Genomic DNA, 16,790 nt, shown 5'->3' with positions numbered 1-16,790 from the left:
AACAAACAAAACAACTGCAATAGAATTTTCCTGCACATCTTCTTGCCTGTTCTTCTGCCCCTAACTCCTCCTCAAGGATCTCAGCCTGATGTCAGTCTCTACCCCCAGCTCGCAGAGGGGGTGGCCGAGAGCCCAGAACAGTCCTCCATGGTGGCCTGCGCCAAGCCGGGTTGCCATTTCCATTTTCATTAATTGAAGCATCTTGACCCTGATCATTTCAGGCCAGCAATATCCTGTCGGCTGGTTGGGAGTGTGTGGGGGACATGCCTCAGCAGGTCATTTTGTCCTTCCATCTACCTTGATGGTGCTGACTCCTGGTCCAGGCTGCAGAAATGGGTCTCTTATTGCAGTTGATAGGGGAGAAGCCCAGTCTCACCCCTTGGGATCTCAAACTTTGTCTTCTGAGGAAGGCCTTCCCCGTGTCTGTCCTCAAACCTACCTGTTGTGATTTTGGCTCAGTTTTGTTTCTGTGTTCGGTTGTAGGAAACTTGATGACTGATGCAGTGGCCTCTCAGAACCTCATCCGATGATGCTTTCTGCTGTGCACTGGGAGAGGAACAAGTCTTTGAAGAAAGGTGCCTTCCAACCGTGGAAAGGCACCTCAGTGGAGCGATTGGGGTGTGATGGTGGCTCTGGGTGTGAGAGTGAATGTGTGTTTTACTCCTTACCTAGCTTTAGGAAGGGCTATGAAAGTCACTGAGTTAGCAAGATCTTGCCCCCCTGTGTGGTCGTGTCACTTCGTAAGAACCATTCCAGGGGGTACGGTGATGTGTTCCCTACAGAGCGTGGGTCTCCAGTGTATTACATGCATTTGTGTACTTTTGTGATCCCTGGGGATCTTCCTTGTCTCTGCATTTTGAAAAATCTCCCAGATGGACACTCGTGTAATTCAGTGTGACCCATTTTTGCTGCCGTTGGGTCTCTGTGCGTCTGGAGTCTTTTTATGTAGCCCCTGCGTTTTCACGCATCTTCCGGGGACTTGTGTCTTTCTGAGTGTCCTCTGGCTCCGTTTGGGTGGGGGGAACAGAAGAAGGACCCCAAACGCGGAGGGGAGCCGTCGGGCTGGGGGAGGAGGTAGGGAGGGGGTGCGCTGCAATCTGTGACTCGGAATACGGATTTGTGGTGGAGGCAGCAGCCCCTGCGCGCGGCGTGTGCGGGGCGGGGGCGGGGTCCGCTCTGGCCCCCAGCTCCTCCGCAATCCAATTAAATAACATTTAAATGCATAACCAGCCCGCGCGGCAATGAGTCTGGAGATTGGAGCGGGTGCGGCGGCGGGCCGGGCGGGCAGCGTTTTGTGGAGCTCAGCGATTCTGGCGGCAATTTACCCGCTCGGCGCGGCTTTTACGAGCCGGTTCCCGGCGCCCGCGCCCGCTCCGCCGCGCCCGCCCCGCGCCCGCCGCTTCCCGCCACTCCCGCCTCCGCTCTTTCTTCTCTCTCGCCTTTTTGCAGCCTTCTGGTCTGTCCGTGCATCTCTCCATCTCTTTGGGTAGCCTCTGCCGCCGTCCCTCCCCGCCTATAGCGGTCTAGCTCCTGAGTCTCTCTGTCTCTTTCCTCTGGTGTGTCTCTGTCCGTCTGTCTGTCTCTGGGGGTCAGACTCTCTGTCGCACCCCCTGTCTCCAGCTCCTGACGTCTGTCGGCTCTTGCTTCTCTCCCCATTTCTGCTTCTGAGTGTGACTCCCATTTTCTGGCCGATACCCTCTCGGCATCCCTCTGGATCACCATCTCATCACAGCTTCTGATTCTCTTTGCTTGTTTCCTTGTCTCTCTGGCCTCTGCAGCCTCCCACCCCCAAAGCCTTCCCCTCAAGTCTGCTTGCCTTCCCCCACGACTTGGAGGCCCGTGGCCGGGCTGTTCTGGCCTCATCACACCAGCCTTCACGCCTCACCCTGCCTCCAATGTGTGCTAATGGGGCCCTGATGATTGGGAGTAGCAAGGCAGGGCTGAGGAGGGAAAGTAAGCAGAGGTTAAGAAGACGAGGAGCGCAGTGGTTGAGAGTCCGCCTGCCGATGCAGGGGACACGGCTTCGTGCCCTGGTCCGGGAAGATTCCACATGCCGCGGAGCGGCTGGGCCCGTGAGCCGTGGCCGCTGGGCCTGCGCGTCTGGAGCCTGTGCTCCTCAACGTGAGAGGCCACAACAGTGAGAGGCCCGCGTACCGCAAAAAAAAAAAAAAAAAAAAAAAGGAGGGGGGAGCGGTGATGGACTTGATGGGCTCAGGCCCAGCAGGACGGTGGTGGAGATAAGTGTGTCTGCGTGAATGATTGGATGAGACCGTTCTTCCCCACATCCTCTGGGAGCAGAGCAGAGAGGGTTGTCCCATTCAGCGTCAGGGGAGTGAGGTGTTTCCTTTTCAGGAGGTCCACGAGTCCTGGAGGGATGTGATGCCATTGGAGCTTGAGGCTCTCCTGAGGGTGGGATGGAGAGTGGGGTGCTTCCTGAGGAACCAGGGTGGAGCAAGTTCCCTATAAGGAGGAAGACAGAGAAAGCAAGATGAACCATTTTGTTTCTTGTGTGGAACCAGACTCCGTTATCATCTCCTCTTCCTCCTCATGCCCTTTCTTATCCCTGCTCAGGCCCCCAACATATGGAGCCTGCCATTTACCAGATGCTATGGCCCATGCAGATTTCTGGGGGAAGAGCATTCCTGACAAAGCAAGGGCAAAGGCCCCGATGCGAGCGTGTCTACTGTTGGAGGACAGTGGTGAGGCTGATACAGCTGGAGCAGAGAGAATAAGGGAGAGAGTGAATGGTGGGACTGAGAGGTAATGGGAACCAGATCACGTGGGGACTAATAACCACCGTGAGGCTTTAGCTTTAGCTCTGAGCAAGATGGAGAGTCACTGGAAGGTTTGGAGCAGGGCAGAAGGTTTGACATGATCTGCCTCATATTTGTATAGAAAATTCTTTCTGTTCTGTTGAGACTCGATTGAGAAAACAAGGGCGGGGGGGAGGGGGACCAGGCAGGAGCCTATTGCAGTACCAGGTAAGAGATGATGGTGGCCTGGACCAGGGAGGTGGCAGTGAAGGCGGTGACGAGTGGTCAGATCCTGGATGTACTTTTCAGAGAGCCCAGGGATTTGCTGATGGGCTGGGTGGAGGGTGTGAGAGAAAGAGGGGAGTCAGCATGAGACCAAGGGATTTAGCCTGAGTGACCAGAACCATGGAGATTTGGGGAATACTGCAGGAGGAGCTGGTTTGGGGGGAGTCAGTTTGGACATGTTAGGTTTGAGATGCCTGTTAGGCAACCAAGTGGAGGCATCTGGTAGGCAGAGGGATGTACAGGTCTGGGTTTCGTGGTGGAGTCCAGGCTGTAGTTATAAATTTGGGGTCATCAGTGTCATTGAATGAGATCCCCTAAGGAGTGAGAACAGATAGAAAATAAAGGGCACCCAATGACTGAGTCCAAGCATTTCAATATTTAGAAGTTGTGGAGTTGCAAAAACTCCCCCAAAATGCTGAGACATCACAGCAAGGAAAATTTGGGCATGGCATGTGTGGGGCTCTTGGCTTGATCATTTTTCTTCATTCCCAGCTACCCTGGTGGGTGAACTCTCGTTGACCCATATCTAGATGGTTCCGACCCACTCTCTGGGTCTCGGCTTCATTCCCCTCCAGACTGCCCACCTCATGCCACCTCTGCTCAAGGACCTACAGTGGCTCCCGAAGCTCAGCATTCTGGTCTTAGAGCCAAGGAAAGAGGATTGGGGTGAGAAGGGACTGAAGATCTGAGACCCTGAGAGACAGTGACTTGCCCAAGGTCCCTCTGCCAGAAGGTGGTCAGGGCTCCCAAGACATAGTTGAGTGCTCTTTATACCACCCTACCCTGCCTTTTGGGTCACATCTCAACGAGCAACAAATGTTTACTGAGCACCTGATTAAACCTGCCATGTGCAGGATATCAGTGGAAGACCCTAAGGGATCCAGTGGAAACAGATGATGCAATCCTTGCCCTCGAGAAGCTTGAACTAAGGACCCCTGAATAGTTGTTCCCTTCTTTTCCCATCTCTTCACTCTCATTCCTTATGACTTCCCAACAGGGACTCTCTTCTTCCCCACTTTATGCCCTAGGTCTTTCCTTCCCTCCAAACCTTGCCCCAACCCTTTCTTCTGGAACCCTTCCCAGATCACCTTGGATTACCCTAATCTGACAGGTAGCTCAGGCCCATCTTCGTTAACTCTCTTTCCCTCGCTTCTCATACTGAATCCATATGCACGTTCTGTCAGCCTTATCATCCAAGGAGATCCCAGATCTGACCGCATCTCACAATCTCCACTTGTACACTTCTAGCCAAGACACTGGCTTGCCTGCACTGCTGAGCACAGGGGCCCCCGATGGGCCTCCCTAGAGTTCATTCTCGACACCGCAGTCCCTTTCACCTGGAGCCCCACCCTGTCTCCTGAGTGCTTCTTACCATCCCTACGCCATTCCAACCAGTCCCCCTGCCGTGGACAGTTCTCCTCTGGGCGTGACCTATCTTCTCCCCTCTCAGCCCCTGGGGTGGAGGGTCCTGGAGGGCTGGGGTTGTCCTTCATTCATGGACCACTGAGGACCCCTGTTGTGGGAGGCCATCTCCCTGGAGTTGGGATGGGGCACGTCCTGGAGGGGGCACTCAACAGGGAGCTTGGGAAGTAAGACCGAGTGTATCTCTGCAGTGGCCGGCAGGGGTGGTTCAGAGAGGCTGTTGTAGACTCACGTTTCCTCATTTCCATCCTCCGTTTCTTCCTGCTCAGCATTCTCCCTCGTTCTCATCACTCTTTCCCTTCCATCTCTCTGACTGATTCTCTGTCTTTGTATTAGGGAGTGGGAGGGATCCCTCACCAGCCTCAGGGTCTTGAGAGAGTCTCCAGTGGAATGCACCCCTGTTCCTGATCTAAGCCCCCCAACTCTGGGGAGCTGGGACAACCAGATGGGGAGCACTGATCTCACCCCCTCCAGCCTGTGCACCCGGGGCTGAATCATTCACCATTTCCTCCCCAGTGCCTAGCACCGCACTTTGCACCCAGTAGGTGCTTATTAAATATTTATTGAAAGGATAAATGAATGAACAGCTGAAGCATTCAGCTTCCCTGTTGGGCCCTGGGCCCAGCTTTTCTGGTTCATTAAATGAGGTCTTTCAAACTTTAATGTATACACAAACCACCTGGGGATCTTGCTAAACTGAAGGATGGGACTGACCAGTCTGGGCTGGGGCCTGAGAGTTGGCATTTCTAGCACATTTTCAGCGATGCTGTTGCTGCCGTTCTCAGATCACATTCTGAGTAGCAAAGCTGTAAGGGGAGGTGTCTCTCGGGCAGAAGGAAGCCCCTGTCTAATTGAAAGAGAGAATGATGACTATTGCAAGGGACTGAGAGAGAGTGACAGAGAGAGGAGCCAGAGGAAGAAAGGAAACCCTCCACCGCTGGTCTAACGGCCCCTAGAGCCCCTCAGCAGTGCCCGTCCCAATGGTTTCAGGAAGCCTAGAAGCACCTGTGACGTCTCCCGCAGCAGCCTCCGTCTCCCCAGGGTCCCACCCTGACTCGGGGTAATGGGGCTCTAGAGACATCAGCCACCCCTGCGTCCCTGATCGGCCTCCTTATTTCTGAGACCACTGTGAGTCCCAGAAAAGAAAGCTCGGCTGGGAGCAGGTTTGGAGTTTTCACTCAATTCCACGAACGTTCCCCAGACTGCCTCTCAGTACCAGGCACACGGGTGAACAAGAGCCAGGAGGCCCGTCTAGTGGGCAGGGAGACAACTTGCATGAGTGAAAGAAGGTGGGATTTGCACTTGCCCTGGAGGAGGGTGGGGAGAGCTTTGATGAGCATATGGGAGCTCCAGGAAGTGGTGGAGAGGGCATTCCAGGCAACATGGGCCGGAAGCAGGATGGTTCAGGACATGTTCCTTGAAGCACATCGGGATCAGCAGCTGGGGAGAGGGGAGGTGATGGAGGAAGCAGAAATTGTAGGAGCTCAGCATGGGTCTGTATTAAGGAGGGCTCTAAATGTTGGTCTGAGGAATCAGCGCTGTGGCGTGAAGGCAGGTTTATTCTGCACGCGTTAGGGAGCCGTGGAAGGGAGGTCCGTGTATTGGAAGAGGTGCTTGGAGGAAAGGCTTTGCCATCTCTTGGCTTACCTGGCCTACCAGGGAGGGACTCTGCTCTGTGAGTTGCCTTTTTCGTCTCTGTTACTCACTGGAGGCTTGGTCAGGCTCTGAAGGTGACAGTGGTGCCTGGTTTGGGAGGAGCTGAGGGTGGTGGTGTTTTTTTCCCCCACTGTGGGAAAGAGCTAATTTTGTTCTGTGGGAAGTTTAATGATCTTCTGTCCTAACTCCAGGTTCTTTTACCCAGGAGTCCCTGATGAGGACAAACTATGCTTCAGGAAAGGGAGCGGGAGCGGGAAAAGGAGGCCAGTTTTCCATGGTGGCTGAGCAGGTGAAGCATGCGTGCTCCGAGCTGGTGAACGCTCGGACCCACCTACCTGCCCAGGACTGTGCTTCAGTCTTAAGCCACACCAGCCACTCACAACCCCTCGAAGCATTTTAAGACATTGGAGTGGGTGCCCCGGGCGTATCAGCAGCGCCATATACTTAGGTACCTCCAGCGCTGGCCAGGCCAGGTGTCAGCCTTCCTAAGAACCAGCTTTTAAGTTTACCACATGTGTATTTCATCCACAGACACGTGTGGGGGTAGGCCCCGTTTTGCTGGCTGCTGGGGAAGGGGTAGAATCTTTGTGATTGTGGAAGGGTGCCCCCCCGCACAGATCTGGGGTTCTCCCTGACAGGGGTCCATGTCTTTCCTCCCTGCATGCCCCTGTCCTCTGTCACTCGCACTGTGCTCACCCTTCCCGCAGGCTGGAAATTGTGCCAACACGGAGGGCAGATTTTGTTTCTGTGGGAGAGCATGGAATATTATTTTCATCTGATTTATTTTCATTCCTGATGATTCCCGTGCTGATGCCCTAACGAGCAGAAGTAGCCAGGAGCAGCCGTCACCAGCATGGTGTGCAAGGTGGATGGATTAATGGGCTGGCAGGGACCTCATCCCAAGTAGGCCACTCAGGAAAGGGCTCAGGGGCAGGAAACTAAGGGCTGCCACTGACACACCCCAGCCTCGGTTTCTCAGTTCTGGGACAACGTTATGTGGGCCCTTCCTCTCCCTGCGTCCCACGGCCTCTGACCTTTGCAGTCCTCACTGCTCTCCACCTCATTCAGCCCAGAGTCCTGTCAGTTCTTCTACAGCAACTGCACCCAGTGCATCTCAGGTAAAACCTCCTTGAACCTGTAGAGTGAAAAGTCCATGTCCTTGGCGTTGATCACGTCTTTGATCTGTGGCACACAGTGGGTACTGAGTTCATGACCAATGAACGCGTGAAGGGATTCTGGTGGAGGCGAGGAGGACTTTAGCTACGCCCTGGTTTCATTTATTTTCAGTGTTCGAGAGCTGAGGGCTAAGTTTTTGTTTCCTCGGTGGTAATTCTCCAACCTTAGTTTTCCTTTTTGGGGGACATTCTCTCACCCCAACTTGTTGATCTTGTCTTACTCTTTCATGTGTGTTTTTTTAAAACAGTTTTTAAAAATTTATTTTATCTTTGGCTGCGTTGGGTCTTTGTTGCTGCGCGGGCTTTCTCTAGTTGTGGCGAGTGGCGGCTACTCTTCATTGCGGTGTGTGGGCTTTTCCTTGCCGTGGCTTCTCTTGCTGCGGAGCATGGGCTCTAGGCACGCAGGCTTCAGTCGTGGCACATGGGCTCAGTTGTTGTGCCTCGCGGGCTTCAGTAGTTGTGGCTCACGGCCTCTAGAGCGCAGGCTCAGTAGTTGTGGCACATGGGCTTAGTTGCTCCGTGGCATGTGGGATCTTCCCGGACCAGGGCTTGAACCCATGTCCCCTGCACTGGCAGGCGGATTCTTAACCACTGCGCCACCAGGGAGGCCCTTTCATGTGTGTTTTTCTGTTTTATGTGTCTTACATGTTAGATCCTCTCAGGTCTTTTGGAGAAGAATGTGGGGAAAAAACAGCATCTCTGAAGACATTGTCATAGTTCACTTCCACTGCCATGTGATTTCCTTTTTGTCCCTCCTTGTCAGGTGGCCCCTCCCAATGAAGGGGCTGTCAGTCATCTGTAATCACACCAGTTCCTGCAGGTCACTGTGAGGGGGGAAGTGCCTGGAGAGTGAACAAAATGCCAGGTTGAAGTTTAATGAGGCAGCATGATTGGAAGAGGGGAATCGAGGGAGGGCAAGAGGAGATGAGAGAATAGAAAAGAGGGTTGAGCAAAGCCGGGAGAGATCAGAGATGAGACAAAGGGGTAGGGGCAGAGGATCTAGGCCCCAGCTTGTCATCTGTAAAATGGGGATAACAGTTGTTGTCAGGAGTAAGAGAATATAGTGCTTAGCAGGTTGGGAGCATTACAGAATCCTTGATGATAATGATAGTAATACATGGGGGTGATATTGCCTACATCACAAGGGGTGCTGGGAGACTCAGGCTTGTAAAACACTTTGTAAACTGCAGACTGCTAATGCTTTAGCTGCTGTTATTATTATTATTATTCCATTCGTGCATTGCTTTCGGCCACTGTCTTGTATTTATGCTGATGAAGGGGGAAGCCGCCAGAAGCCGGGGAGGACCCCCAGGTTCTGTTCTGCTTTGGGGACTGTTTCCTTCCTCTCCTCCTCACCACCTGGGGAGCAGAGCCCAAGCCCCTCACCCCTCTGCTGCCGCATCTGCCCCCGGGCGAGGTGCTGAGAAGGTAGAGGCTGGCGGGAGGGTGCAGGAGGGAGGCCAGGGGGAAGCCAAGCTGAAAATGAAAGCCGAGGAGGGGGCAGCTGAGCAGTGCCTGGAATCATGTTTGCGTAATGAGCTGCACCAGCCCGGCTTGCTGTTTCTCCAGATACTGCTCCTCCTCCTTTGTCTCTCGGCCTGTACTCCCATTGCTTTTCTTCTTTCTTCTCTCCTCACTTCCCTTGCCCCTCAGTACTCCCCACAGGCCTCTTCTCCCCCTCCCACTTCCCCGACTCCTGCTCTGCGGCCCCATCCATTTGTCCCCTTGATCTGGACAAGCCTCCCACCCCAGGGTTCTCCTCTGTCTCCCTCCAACTCCCCCCGCATCTCTCCTTGTCCTTCATCTCTATGTCATTCCTTTTTCTCTTTCCGCCTCCAAGTCTCGCACCTTTACCTGCCTGCTTTTATCTTCCCTTTCCATTGTCTGGCCCCTTTTCTCCTTACTGACCCCTCTGCCCCCACCCCCAGCCTTCACCCCCTCTCCTTTCTCTCCCTGTCGGCTTCACTGCTTGGCTTTAGGATCCACTGTGTAGCCATAATTCCCTTGATGAAATAACAGTAATAACAAAACAAAAATTTACTGAGCACCTACTATGGACAGCGCACCACTAAACACTTCAATTATGTCTGATCTCATGTAATCCTCTCAATAACCCTGTGAGGTGAGTGGTATTATCAGCCCCATTTTACAGATGGGGACAGTCAGGTACAGCGAAGTGAAATATCTTGCTGAAGTTCTCATAGTTAATAGGCGTTGAAACTCGAAGGCCAGCCTGTGTGACCCAGGAGCCTGTGCCCCTACCCACAGGAATCCACTGGGAGAAGCTGTTCTCACTTTCTCCCTGGGGTTAAGAGAGCCCTCTTTCTTTAAACATCGTCTTGGCACCCCCAGATTCTTCCAAAGGTCATTTGGTCCCTTCTCCTTTCTCTGCACAAGACCAGATCTAACCCACCCTGGACAGTTTGTTCTGTGTGATGGTACAACTAACGCTACACTGTCAGGCACTGCTCCAAGCACTGTATGCCTGGCACCTCATTTAATCAGCCCCATTTTACAGATGGAAAAACTGAGGCACAAGGAAGTGAGTAACTTGCCCATTTCACACAGGTAATCAGTGGCAGAGCCAGGATTTGAGCCCAGGCAATTGGGCTTTAGAGAACCTGCCCTCCTAGGTGGTGACACTGCTCCACTCAGCTCCTGGGAAACCCGGTTTTGGTTTCCCAACCACTGTTACTCACCCAGCTGCTCTGAGAAGTCCTTGTGGCCCAGCCCTGGGCTGCAGCCGATTTCTGTGGGCACTGCCCGCAGTGGTGTAATCTCTGCCACCAGCACTGACAGCCCTCAAGACCTGGTCAGGCCGCCAGCCCTAATCGGTGCCTGAGGGGATTTATTGGCTGCCGCCCCCAGGGAGCAGGGACAAGTGTTTCCCTCTCCAGCCCTGCTGTGCCTCCTCCCAGCCCGACAGCTCCCGTGTTCCGGCCCATCGCAGCAGCTGACTTACCTCTGTGGCTGGGGGATTTAGCTGCTGTCCTGGCTCCTACTATAAATTCCCGGGCAAATCACGGAGCTCTGCATCAAAGCGGCCAACAGGGGAGCAAGCGGGAGCAGATGGCCGCTTTGGCCATGGGGTGCGGAGGACAGGGGCAGGCGGGGAATGCTCTGAGGCTTTCTCGTCCACCCCTGGCCACAAGGCCAGGCCGTGCCATCCTCAGGCCCGTGGGTCCCCCTTAACTTTCAGAGGCATCTCCCAACCCCCAGCACCCACAGGTTCTGGTTGATGTCTAATCTTGGTCCTCTTGCCGCATCTGATGTCTATTTGCCTGTTCGCTCGGGAAGGAGAGAGCTGACTACCACTCCTGGGTTTGATTAGGCTTCAAAGAGTCAGGCATTGCTTGGTTTTCTGGGGCACCATATGGCACATATTGGACTTATGCTCTGCCCTCCAGAAGGAGGCTCAAACCGAAGCAGGAAGTGGTAAGAACTTTCAGTGGGAAGAGGTGAAAGACTCTAGGAGGTAGGTGACCTAGAGCGGGGGCTGAGGGAGACCTCCCCAAAGTAAGTCCGAGTCAAGTTGGGTGAGCCCCAAAGGATAGAGGCACTTCCTAAAAGTGAAGGAGGGAGGCCTGTGGTAGCCATGGTCAGGACCCTGAAAGCTTCCACACGGTGGCTGCCTGGGATCCGCACTGGAACTGGGGCTGGCTGGGCCTGGACGGGGTCAGCCCTCTCTCAATGCCCCTTGTTTTTCTGGCTTCCTCTGACCCCTCTTTCTCTGGTTTCTGCAACACCTCCCGGCCACCCCTGCCTGCTCCCCTCTGCTCCTGTCCGTTTGCCTTATCTTTCCCGTGGTGCCGTCTCTCGTACCAGAAAACACTTCTCTCGCCCCACTGGACCAGCCGGCGGTGGTGGGGTTGGTCTGAAGCTCGGGGCTCTGGTTCCGCTCCCCAGAACCTCCCTCAGCCTGGAGCCCGTCCCTGGTGTCCATGCCATTTTGTTCTTCTACCCCTCATCCATCTTCCCCGTCCCCCCTCCTTGCCCCCCTGCCATGGCCACCTCCGCCTGGGAGATTACAGACACTGAATCAGCAGGCAGCTCCAGCGTTCTGCTGACAGGGGACTTTCTGCCTCTGAGGGCTCTGTGGTGGGATCAGGGCCCCTCCCGGGGCCTGGGGATTCGGGATGGGGGGAAGAAAGGGCCGGGGCGGAGAACAAGCAGATGGAGAGGGAGAGGTGAAGGGCAGAAGGTAAAGAGAGAGGAAGGAGGATGGATAGAGGAGAGGTGGGAAAGAGGAGAGACTAGAAGAAGAAAACACTGGAAAGATGAAAGAACAGTGAGGGAAGTGGAGAGAGGAGCAGAGGGCAGGAGGATGGATAGAGGAGAGGTGGGAAAGAGGAGAGACTAGAAGAAGAAAACACTGGAAAGATGAAAGAACAGTGAGGGAAGTGGAGAGAGGAGCAGAGGGCAGGGGGATGGGAAAGGGGGAGAGAGGGAGAGCGTGGAAATTAGGTGGAGGTGAGCCTGTTCACCAGCCTGCAAGCCCAGGCCCCAGCTCCGCTCTCCCCTCCCCGAGTGCCCACCCAGGCAGGCCCCTTGGAGGCCCAAGTTCATGGGGACCAGGCTGAGGGGTGCGGCCCGGCGCCCCCTGCCTTGAGCCTCCCTCTCTCCCTCTCACGTGGTGGTTGGCACTTCATCTTGTTTGCGGGGCGGCTGGGCCTGCTCTCGGGGTTTAATGATCTGTGCCATTATTTATAGCTTTGAGCGCCGAGAAACACACTGAATTTATCGCTTGCTTCTATAAATAACCCTGGCAAACGGGTGCCCAGCGAGGAGGGCAGGAGGGGGAGGGAGAAACAAGGAAAGGAGAGGTGGGGGGTAGGGCGTGGGACGTCTCTGTGGACTCTGTCCCCAAGGTGGGGTGACGCGTGTGCTCAAGGACGGTGGAGGCTGGGTGTGGGTGTGTGTCTGAGGGCAAGTTCACCTAAGTCACACAGCGTGTGCCCCTGGGATGAGGGTGAGTGCACGTTTCCGAGGGCATGTGTGAGCTGACTGTGTGTTGGTGTTGGCCTCTGGTGCCACGTTGGTGGCAGTGAGGTGAATAAGCACAAGACAGCCCCGAAGAGTGGCTCGTCTATAAATGGATGTGCAATGGGGCTGAGAGGCAGCAGCTCTGGACTAGAATCAGGCTCCTTTCTCTATGGTTGGGTGACAGAAAAAGACGACAAGGAGACCGTTTTCTCCAGGGTTCAATGGCACAGGGGGCAGGAAGTGAGGCCTAGGAAGCAGGCTGAGCATAAGTCTGTCTGTGTGTCGGGCTGTGCCGGTAGGAGGGAGGAGGTGCCTGGTGTCCTAGAGCAGCAGCCGGGGTCACCTGCTCCCAGACCTACAGGGACCGTGGCTTTGGGGCTTTTGGCTACGGCCCTCCTCAGAGTACCCTGCTGGCAAGTCCTGGCTCAGGGTGGGGTAGGGGGCCAGGCAGTGCTTTCTGGTACTGCGCCGCCTGCCCCTCCCACGGGCTTGCCCCGCGCCCCCAGGACTGCCCAGGACCAGGCTTGCGGAATGAGAGCCTTGGCCCTGCTCAGCCAGAGGGCAGTGGTCCTGCCCCTTCTCCTCTCCCCCAGCCGCAGTCCCCCGCTCAGCACTTCCACACAGAAATGGCTGCAGCAGCCATTAGCTCAGGGAAGCGCTCTGCATCTCTAATGAGGACATTTGCATATATAACGAAGAACCTTCACACGTGCTGGGGAAGCTGCCCCTCCTCTCTTTCCCCTTCTTCTCTCCCACCAGCTGCCACCCTGACCTGTAGCTCTGGGGGTGGGCGTGAGGGTCCCTGCCCACTTGGCTGGGGGATGTGCTGAGGGGGTCTGCACAGGCAAATTGCAGGGGGTTCCCCTCTCTGGGTCAGACACAGGCAAGGTGAGAGCCCATTGTGGCAGTGTGCTCGAAGGGACCCAGCTACTTGTGAACAGGAGCCTGGGCACATGCACAGAGAGAAGGTCAAGGTTAACCCGCCCATCTCTGCCCAAGTGCACTGCAGCACACGGTAAGGTAGCCGGCTCAGCACAAGTATGCAAGACACGTCCCAGGCTGCACCCACGCGATGCGCCTGCACACTCACGCCCTGGCACCAACACAGGCAATTGGAGAAAAATGCACCTGTACCAACACTTGCTCCATCCAAGCAGGGGCCCCTCTCTCCTTTCCCCCTCCTTTCCTTGCTCCCTTCAAACCCTATCCACAGTGTTTCTCATAGAGTCACCAGCCCCTGTTCAGGCCGGAAAACTACCGCCTCCCACTCCCACATGCTTTCTCAGATCTATTAAGCACACAAGAGACCATTTTCCTTAAAAAAAAAAAGAGTAAGAGGGGCCTTTGCACCCTAGATAGGTGGTACTGAAGGAGGAGAGAAAATGCCAGGGCAAGGGCAGCTGGGAGGGCTGCAGGTTAGGAACTGGGGGAAGGTGGGGGGCGTCTAGGGAGGAGCAGAGACTGGGAGCTAAAGTCCCCACAAGGTCATTCTCAGGTTATCCCCGACAGCCCTGACTCCCCCCGCTGCAGACCAGCCAATCCCTGGCCCCCACGGCCTCCCCCGCCCTCCTGTTGGTCCTGCTGAGCCACGTGACCCTCCCCTTCTCTGGCAGCTGCCCCCCGATGATGGATGCAGCTGCTCAGCTGTACCTGTTGGGGGACAGGGACTGCACAGCTCCTAATTACCTCCTTCTTGAGCTTGGGCTGGGGGCAGGGCTGGGCTGTACGAGGGCTCCCCGCTCGCTCACTCCACTGGGGCTGGGGCTGACCTCCTGCGCTAGAGCCAGGCCTGGAGGCAGGCAGTCCCTGAGCTGCTCTGGGGTGATGGGCGTGCGGGGGGCACTGGGTGGGGGTGTGGAGTGGCGGGGAGCTTCTGGAAGGCTGATAGAGGGAACGAAAGCACATCACAGCTATAACATCAGTGACCTGGGAAGCTGGGATACTTTGAATAAATGACCTTTCTCCAAGTCTGTCCCACTGAGAGTAAGGTTCAAGTTAAATATCGAGGAGAACTTTCTGGCAGCCAGGGACAAGAAACACTTGCACAAAAGTCGGAACTGTGGAGGCAGAGGTTTGGAAGACTTCTTAGAAGGCGAATGAGATCATCCTTTTTCTGCCCGGTGGGAGGCTCACAGCAAACAGCTGCAGAAGAAGGAGGCTGGAGTTAGAGTAGCTGAGCTGGAGGTAGAATTTGGAAGGGCTTCTCGGAGCGGGGGGATTGGGTGACCCTGGACTTGGCAGTTGAGGAGCTTATCATAGATCAATGTGGGAGGCTCTATGTCTGGGCCTGCTTGGGGAGGCATGGGGAAGACCTCAGGATTGTAAAGATGGCAGAGCTCCATCAGGCTTCTCCACAGCGGCACCAAGGTCTTAGGGGGCAGATGCACATTTTAACAGATCACCAGTGCGGGGGATGCCTGGTGGGCTCAAGCACCTGGGCCAGAGGTGGGCAAACAGGTGGTTACAGAGGGAATGGGACCTCTCCAAGATTTGTCCTGACTCCGAGATCCTATGAATCCCCAAATTAGGATTCTCCGTGGGATTCAAGAAGGGAAACCTGGGAAGGGTGAGCAGAGCTGGTGAATAGCACCAGGAATCCTGGCTACCAGCCCCCTCCCCTTGGGGGCAGTGGCTGTGATAATTGCTGATCACTATTAATGGATACTGCAGGTCTCAATAATGACAGCCCCACTGGGATTCATTAGTCACGGTCCCCACACCGCTGGGGGTCTCTCAGCTAAGGGAACAGGGGGAAGAGGTAGCCTGAGCCGCTGGCACACTGGGTCCCAGAGGAGGACAAAATAGAACAGCTGTCCTGGTGAGACATCTCTTCCTCTTGCTTCAGCCAGTGCCTGCAGTGAGGATGGTGTGCAGGAAGGCGAGGGGCAGGTGGGCTCCCAATGCCTCCAGTGACCCCTCTTCCGAGGGGTCTCTACTCCTCTCTCTCCAGAGCATGTCCCCTCATCTCTGTGTTTACATGGGTCCCTGTTGGCTGAACTGTCCCCCACCACTTGACTCTCCCTGCCCTTCTGAGCTCATGGGCTGCTGAACGGTCAGCCCTCGCCCTCCCCCTCCCCTGCCCTTTCCTAGTGTCCCGGGTGTCCTTCACTACTGTTGTGAGATTTGGGGGAAGTCTCAGGCGAGGAGATGCTTACTCTGTTCCTGGGTGTGTGTCTGCTTCTCAGAGGTTTCTTCCTGGGCCTGCTGGGTGCAGGCTCGAGGAGTGTCTGGAAGAGGTGGCGAGGCTTCTGCCCATTCAGGGCGGCTTACGAGGGAGACAGAAGGGGCGGGGAGCCGGTGTTCCATCATCTCCCCAAAAGCAGACCAGGGCGGTTTTTGAAACTAGGTTTTCCTGATCTTAGCATCATACTAACATGTGCACACATGCACACACACACTCACCCCAAGAGACAACACACAGATACACTGACACATTTTCTCCGGCAGTCTGCCCTGTGAGCTGCTTCCAGGGTAAATTCACTAAGAAACTCCTTCGCGTGGGTCCCCCCCTCCTAACCCAGGTGAAAACCTTCCATGACTCCCCGGTGCCCATGGGTGAGGCTCAGACTCTCTGTCCTAGCATTCAAGGTCTTCTCTGATCTGGTCCCAACCTGACTTCCCAGCCCAGTCTCCCATAATCCTCCAACAGGAGTATCTTCCGAAAGAAAGGTCGTACGCACTTACATTTCCTCCAGGATCACCGGGGGATGTGCCCTCTTCCCACTCACATCTCTGCTGGGATAGATCCACCTCCTCCAGGAGGCCTTCTTGACTCAAGGCCTCAGCTTACAGCAACTTCTTCCTTAGCATGTCCTTGACATTTGGAGGATAAGTCTTTCTATAGGCTAGGGGGAGGGACCTTTCTCCCCACTTCTGAGCCTCTCCAGGCAGGGCCTGTATTTATTCACCTTTATTTCCCTGGTGCCAACATGGTACCTGGAATCTATGTGTAAACAGCTGAGAACCTGGCTCCGGGGAAGAGCATCCATCCAAATTGGATCAAGCTCCTGCTTTGGCTCTTCCTGACTTTGTGACCCCGAGCAAGCAGCTTGTCCTCTCTGGGCATCAGTTTCCCAATTGTACCATGAGGAGGTTAGACCTCCCTACTCTAAGATTCTGTATTTCTGTTGTGGTGAGGATGGAGACAAACGTCCTCAGGTAGATGCACATATAGCCCTTTTCAGTATAGACGGTAAGGAGGCTGAGGGTGGTAACTAACTCAATGGCAATTAAACTCGAGGGTCCAGAGAGTTCCTGACCCAGGGAGAAACCAGGTTGGTGTCAGGTCTAGGCAGATCCATGTGAGTTTGGACTACTTCCTCTACCTCTACCTCTACCTCTACCTCTACCCTCAATTTATTTATATGAAAAATAGGATTGATATTTCAGGCTTCTTTTTGGCATCAGAGAAGATTAAGTATGTGGAAGCTTAATTCATACACACAGTACATCTAGGGACTCAGTTATCTGGGGAGTGGTGTGTCTGGGTCCTCTTCCCTTCTCAGGTCCTCTCGTG

General features: G+C 55.0%; 1 long non-coding RNA gene across 5 annotated transcripts; it reads right to left on the bottom strand.

Annotated features, from left to right (window-relative positions):
* Positions 1 to 2,186: 2,186 nt before the first annotated feature.
* LOC115803505 (uncharacterized) lies at positions 2,187 to 16,089 on the bottom strand. 5 transcript variants are annotated; one of them, XR_016394947.1, is made up of 4 exons: positions 15,959 to 16,084; positions 15,430 to 15,539; positions 6,813 to 14,416; positions 2,187 to 2,460 (listed from the first exon to the last, which is right to left on the bottom strand). It is a non-coding gene; the product is annotated as an uncharacterized LOC115803505 (long non-coding RNA). The 5 variants fall into 5 exon arrangements; XR_016394949.1 differs by having other exon boundaries at positions 7,151 to 14,416; XR_016394946.1 differs by lacking the exon at positions 2,187 to 2,460 and having other exon boundaries at positions 2,827 to 8,133; positions 10,254 to 14,416; positions 15,959 to 16,089.
* Between the last annotated feature and the right edge of the window lie 701 nt (positions 16,090 to 16,790).

This window comes from Delphinapterus leucas, chromosome 11 (assembly GCF_059928025.1).
Source record: "Delphinapterus leucas isolate spDelLeu-1000000601 "Yukka" chromosome 11, BTC_Dleu_Yukka2, whole genome shotgun sequence".
Classification (NCBI taxonomy): domain Eukaryota; kingdom Metazoa; phylum Chordata; class Mammalia; order Artiodactyla; family Monodontidae; genus Delphinapterus; species Delphinapterus leucas.
Note: the sequence above shows the minus strand (reverse complement) of the source record. Positions and strands in the feature narration are given on the sequence as shown.